The 6,042-nt window shown below is 46.3% G+C and overlaps 1 protein-coding gene across 8 annotated transcripts in view; it reads right to left on the reverse strand.

The window, feature by feature from the left end:
* nlgn1 (neuroligin 1) overlaps positions 1 to 6,042 on the reverse strand; it is a 287,188-nt gene that overhangs the window by 192,528 nt on the left and 88,618 nt on the right. The window lies entirely within an intron of this gene.

Consider the following 6,042-nt stretch of genomic DNA (forward strand, 5'->3'; position numbering starts at 1 on the left):
GACAGAACGTTGATTCAGCTTTTGAATTACAGCTCCATCATTCCCGTAATGACGGCATCATAAGACAGTTGCAGAATAAAACACGAGCTGGATGACGAGTTGTCACATTAAAACTACTTCTCCTGCAACAAAGCGGGAGGTGTTTCTGTTAACGAGGCTTTTCTTTTACGTGCTGCCGCATCTGTCAAATACGAGGCCAAGGTCAGGAAAACGGCGCGCCCGCTGTTAGCAGCAGAATTAGCTGCATTAAAATGTGTTACAAGCGACTGATTAGGGGGGAAGGAAGCAGGGAGGAGGGGGAGCGGTAAAGCTTCAGCCCTCGACGTGGTTCTGATGCGGACGGCGTTGCGAGCAAAAAGAGTTGGAGAGATCTAACAACATGCTGCAACCCACGTTCAAAAACAAGGTTTCGCTTTCATCTTGTGTTTCCGAGAGATGAGGCTTTTCATCTCGCTTCCTAACTATCTCCATCAGTACATGTAGCGGCACACATCGTTTATCCCACTGATGTTTTACCAGCGAGGGACTCGGGTCCAGGGAGAGATCAGTGAGTCTGCCGGGAATTAAAAATTAACCAACCAAGAAAATAGCAAAGTGTTACCTCCAAGACAAAAGAATAAAAATAAGATCTTCAATCACGACGGGAGCGAGATGGGGGGAGAGAGAGCGTTCGTGTCTGAAAGTTTCTCCACACTGTGTGTTTAATGCACTCCAAATCAAAGGAGTCCACAATTAAATTATGTAAAGACCTCAAGGAGGAAAGCGAAGCTCTGATGGAACTTAATTGCAGTAACAAACACGGCTATGAAGGTGGTTCAGCTGCTTTAAAATGGGTTCAAGTGCTCCACACTGAACGGGAGACATCAGGACGGTTTGTATAACGACAGTCCAACTTCTTCTCTTTTTCTTTAAAGCTTCGGGTCGATTTGTCGGACAGCTGCAGAAAATGTTTTATTCCCAACAGAGAACGTAAAATTGACATTACCTTATACGCTCAATTGGCGAAAGGAAATGGGGGGAGAAGAGAACACACGACTGTGGCAGGAAGTTAAAATGAGGCACATTGTGGTGAAATGCTGTCTCCTTGCTTTGTGTGTTTGTCCTCTCCTCTATTTCTCTGGGTGCCGAGCCCATTACATCACTTCTATCATCCGCCGTCCTTTGCAGTGTTTTTTTTTTTTCTCGTGGTTGTTCTGCTCCCTCTGTCGCAGCAGGCAGCGGCCACGATGTAGCGCCACATCATAACTCTCTGCTGGAAGGTTTCCAGAAAGTCCTGACAAAAAAGGTCAGAGGACTACGGCGAGTGCGCATGTGTGTGCCTGGACGTCGCACAACGGATACGTGTGTGTGTGTGTGTGTGTGTGTGTGTGTGTGCAGCCTGACAGACGACCAGAGGAGCCGATAGTCGTCAATGATATCGACTGATTAAACTCTTGGTGGTCATGTGATGCTGGCTGACAGTGACGGAGGCGGTGATGACTCCTGACAGTCGTGGGGATGATGATAAAGACGACAGTAACGATGAGAACCATGACAGCGGTGATAACGCTGACTATGATAATGAAATAAGTCATACCGACGGCGACAGTGGTGACGGAAACACACACGACGACGATGTTAATATAAACCATGGTAGCGATTATAGCGCTAATGACGCTGATAATGGTGACAGTCATGGCAATGGAGGTAATTTTATGACACTGTGGCATCTGCCGCGATGGTTTGCATGACGGCAATTGCAAATCATGACACTGATGATGAGGCTAATGGTGTTGATAATAAAGCTCATGACAATCACAATTATATGGATGATCTCTGTGACAGAAACAGCGACGGCCACGATGCTGATGGACCAAATAATGGCAACAAAAACCAACACACCGCAGTGTTGATTGTGTTGAAATTGACTCCCGATTCGGATGTTATCAGCCCATTAGGAAGCCATTGTCACTGCATATTATTCCCAAACATGTGGGCCAGTAGGGAGCTCCTCCACCTTCTAGTAGGCTCAGTAGGATGGGATCACTCCATGTTTCTGCCCCTCGCTTCATCGAGGTGGGGCTCAGAAGTCCACGTCTGGACAGCTTGATGGAGGCGTAGGTGAGCAACTATCATCCAGGTGATTTTTGCTTTTGGTTGGCGTCATTCATTTGGTGTTTACTGGGCTAGGTTTAGATCCTGGATCCTGGTTTGAGCTGAACTATGGTCTGGGTTCTGAAGTCCTACAGCATCACATTAAACCAGATCCACTCGGTGCTATTCTTGGAGTGGCCCCGACCTTAACCTGCCAAACTTTAAGTTAGAAGTCTTGAAATGTTCATTTTTATTGGCCAGACGAGTGATTGTGCTCAAGTGGAGGGACTGCTCATCCCCTTCACATGTCCAGTGGTTACAAGATGTAAGGTCCTGCATGGATTCAGAAAGAATCCGGTTTCCAACTGGAGGTTCAGAAAACAGTTTCTATAGATTGTGGCGTCTTTTTCTGGATTTCTTTGAAAGACCCTCGACTGCTGCCACTGAGTGGCTGAGTAGACTCTCTGTTCCCTTTGTTTGCTCTACATGTACAGTGATTGTTATTATTATTATAAAAATCATCATTATTGTTGCTTTTGTTTGTTCTGCTTTGTTTTATTTCTTATTTGTGTTGGCAGCAGGCTGCCTGTTTAACATTCATGAAGGAACAAAAGACCTTGAATTTCTTGCGTATTCTGTTCTGACCATGACGGTGATACTTTGGTGAATAAAGACCTCTGACAGAAGGAAGCACCGGCGTCACCTGCACCACAGGTACGACTCCGCCTATAAGTCTACCTTCACTTATTCGCCCAATGAGCACGAGTTCAGCGTGTTGGTGGTTACTTTCTGTTTATCAGTGATCAGAATAGAAGATAAACTGAACCTGCTAGAAGGTGGAGAAGGTCCTTACTGGTCCGTATGAATGAAGTGTGATGTCATCTGATGGGCTGGTGACGTCCAAACTGGGTAAAGTGACGCCCATCACAGTGACGACAGCATGGGAGATGTTGATGATAACCGAGCGCTGCGGTCATGACGGTGGTCAAACTAAAGAGCAACTGTGGTCGTGATGAGGAACACCTGAGTGTCCACGTCTATGTGGTGTCAGATTGAGGCAGATCAGAACCTACCCCAGTGGTTTTAATGTTGTGGCTCTCTGGTTATAAATGATGTATTCCTCTTTGAAGCAAACACAGCACGCCTGATTTCTGCTGCATTTTTTTGTCGAAGCTGTGAGATATGACACTGTTGTGTATACGTATTACACGGAGACGTTAATTAATTTCTGCTGTGGCGAGATACATCCAGCGCCGCTGTTATAAGCGCTTCTTTTTTGTTCTGCGCTGAAGGTCAGCGGTAATGAGGTGAGGTTAGGATAAAATTGCCTTGGCAATGTTTGAGCATTTGATGGATTTACCTGAATTTACCTGGATTTACTGACTAAACAAGTCCCAGTGTGCGCTGAACACGCTGTACCTTGAGGTTTGGAGTTTATGCGTCCCAGCTCGCTCTCGCTGTGGTTTCCTGGCATCCCTCATCGGCTGCCGCTGCAAGACTGGAAGCCAAAAAAGCCTCCAAACCCCAGTCTCCCCCTTCATTCCCCGAACTTATCAATTAATCCCCATTCGGCTGATTGGAAATTTCATCACTTTGCAACATCTTGAATAAAGTGAGTCGATGATGCATCTGAGGTGATTACAGGAAGGATTTACATGGCTGCTGGAATATCACTGTGTTGTTTGAAGTGACCTTAAATGATCTCGGTTTGGAAACGGGCACATCGGTCTGTCCTGCAGGACTTGTTTATGTCTCTCCTGACGCTGAGCAGTGAGATGAAAGCTTGCTTTAGGAAGAGAAAAAAAAAGAGCTGCAATCTGGTGGTGATCCGACGGCTGAATGTTGGGTGGGATGAGCGAGGGTTTGTCAGAGGAGAGGTACCAGCCAGCATGGAGCAGATCACTGCTTCCTCAAGGATGAGGCCATGATCAAAGAGATTCAGGTGCTTTAGATTTCTCTGAGCAAACCCTGAGAGATGCCCCCGGGCTGCTGCAACAACTTCGCTATCCTCTCCCTCTGCCGCTGTAGACGACTTATCAAACCAACAACAGTCACAAGGAGCAGACTTTCTTTTCTTTTTTTAAATCCTGGCTTCAGGTTTTTGCTGCAGGGAACGCAGCCATGGGGATTCTCAGCCAAAGCAACAGGAAACAAAACGAGGCCCGGTGGTGAGCGCTGATTCAAACGCTTCCAGATGAAACGCTCCTGTGCAATCAGTGGCTGAGGACCATCATCCAGCACCATCAGGACGGTGTGGATGCAAGGATTTAAACACAAGGCAGCAGATTTACTTCAGTCTCCCACGTACATATACATGTCTTTACATTTGGAAATCTGAGAGCTGCACTTCCATCACCTTTAGATTTACTGCTGTGCCTGTAATCATACACGAGCTATGAAATTAGTTTTCATCTGGTCCCTGCTCTTAAACGCTTTGTAATATTATGTCAACACATCGGAGCTTTTTCATTTGCAGCTGATGCTGTCTGTTCATTATTGTAACCATGACAACACAGCTCTCTATTTCAACCCTCAAATCAAGCTCGTATTTCTTTTTATTTGTGCCTTTTCTTTTTTAAACCCAAAGAGAAGCGAACAATAATGTCTGAGCCGTATTATCTGGAGCCAGATTGAGGAGACACCCCGACTACAGTGAGAAGATCAGAGGCCTTGTTGAGTTAAACATGGCCGCAGATGTGTCAACAAATCACATTTTAATTGGCTTTTAAAAAGTTATTAGTCATTACTAGCAGACCTGAACCTTTCCTCTTATTGCTGATCTAAAGCTGTATCAGGATTGGTGAGCTGGCGGTAGTCGTGGTGAAGCTGGTTGGACGTTTAGCCAGTACGTGGCATCAGACAGCCTCACCAGAGAGCTGAACACGAGCTGGGTGGAACACGCCAACGCATTCCCCAGTTGGTCTTTTACGATTCTTGCTTTGGCTCCAGGATTGTGTTAATGGTGTCAGCAAAAACCTATATCCTTCTGCCCGCCTCACTCTTTATCTATACGCCGTATCCATGGTGTATATGAGATTAATATCCCACAGGTATCGCTGTGTAATGTTTTATACAGGCTGCCGGGGGCCCCATAAGAGTCGTGGAGACGCCGCGGTTTGCGACATCGCCACTCGAGCCTTCCCGCTCTTAACCACTCCGGCAAGATCTGCTGTAAAAACGGGAGCTTCTAACAAATCCTCAGCTCTCAGGGACTTTGCTGTTTACATCTCTATTCCCAGCACAAAAAGGATTACAAACAGCAGCTTTACTGAGCATAAAGAGATGGTAAAACGCAAGATGTGCTGGTCGGGCGGGGCGTCCTGGTCCAGTCTGCATCTATCAGGCAGCAGCAGGTCAGAGGTTAAGAGCATCGAGGAGGAGTGTGTGTGTGTGTGTGTGTGTGTGTGTGTGTGTGTGTGCGCGCTGGAGCATATTTTCCTCTATATTAAACGGGATTAGTCGTCTGCCCTGCATCCTTTATCGAGATAATACTTGAAGCTTGCTGGGATTTCATTGAATAGATCTGTGTGAGCCGTGCGACTCTCTCTAATCTTATTGGTGTGTGTGTGTGCGTCGGCGGCGCTCCCACGGAAACAGCACGGCGGCGGCGGCGGCGGTGGCGCAGATCAAAGGGATCCGGACGGCTGTGAGTCTTATTTGAATGTAATTGCTGTTTACTTCGTCACATTATACAGTAGAGGTGCCTTATTAAGACTGGGTGGCTGTCATTAAGACGGTCTGGAGGGGATACGACTCTATCTGCTGCCTTCATCAAGGACACTTTAGTTCTAATATGACTTCTCAAACTGCTGCTTTTTTTTATGGCAATTAAGCAAAGGTTCCTCTTTTTGTATTATTGAGATGAATAACTGTCATAGCGTTCAAACAGCACTTCATTTAAACATGAAGAGGAGCAAACGTTTCAGTCCTGTGCTCTTCGTTAGGCTTCCACTGGATCCTTTATTACAG

Source organism: Stegastes partitus, unplaced genomic scaffold (assembly GCF_000690725.1).
Source record: "Stegastes partitus isolate 25-593 unplaced genomic scaffold, Stegastes_partitus-1.0.2 Scaffold76, whole genome shotgun sequence".
In the NCBI taxonomy this organism is placed as follows: Eukaryota; Metazoa; Chordata; class Actinopteri; family Pomacentridae; genus Stegastes; species Stegastes partitus.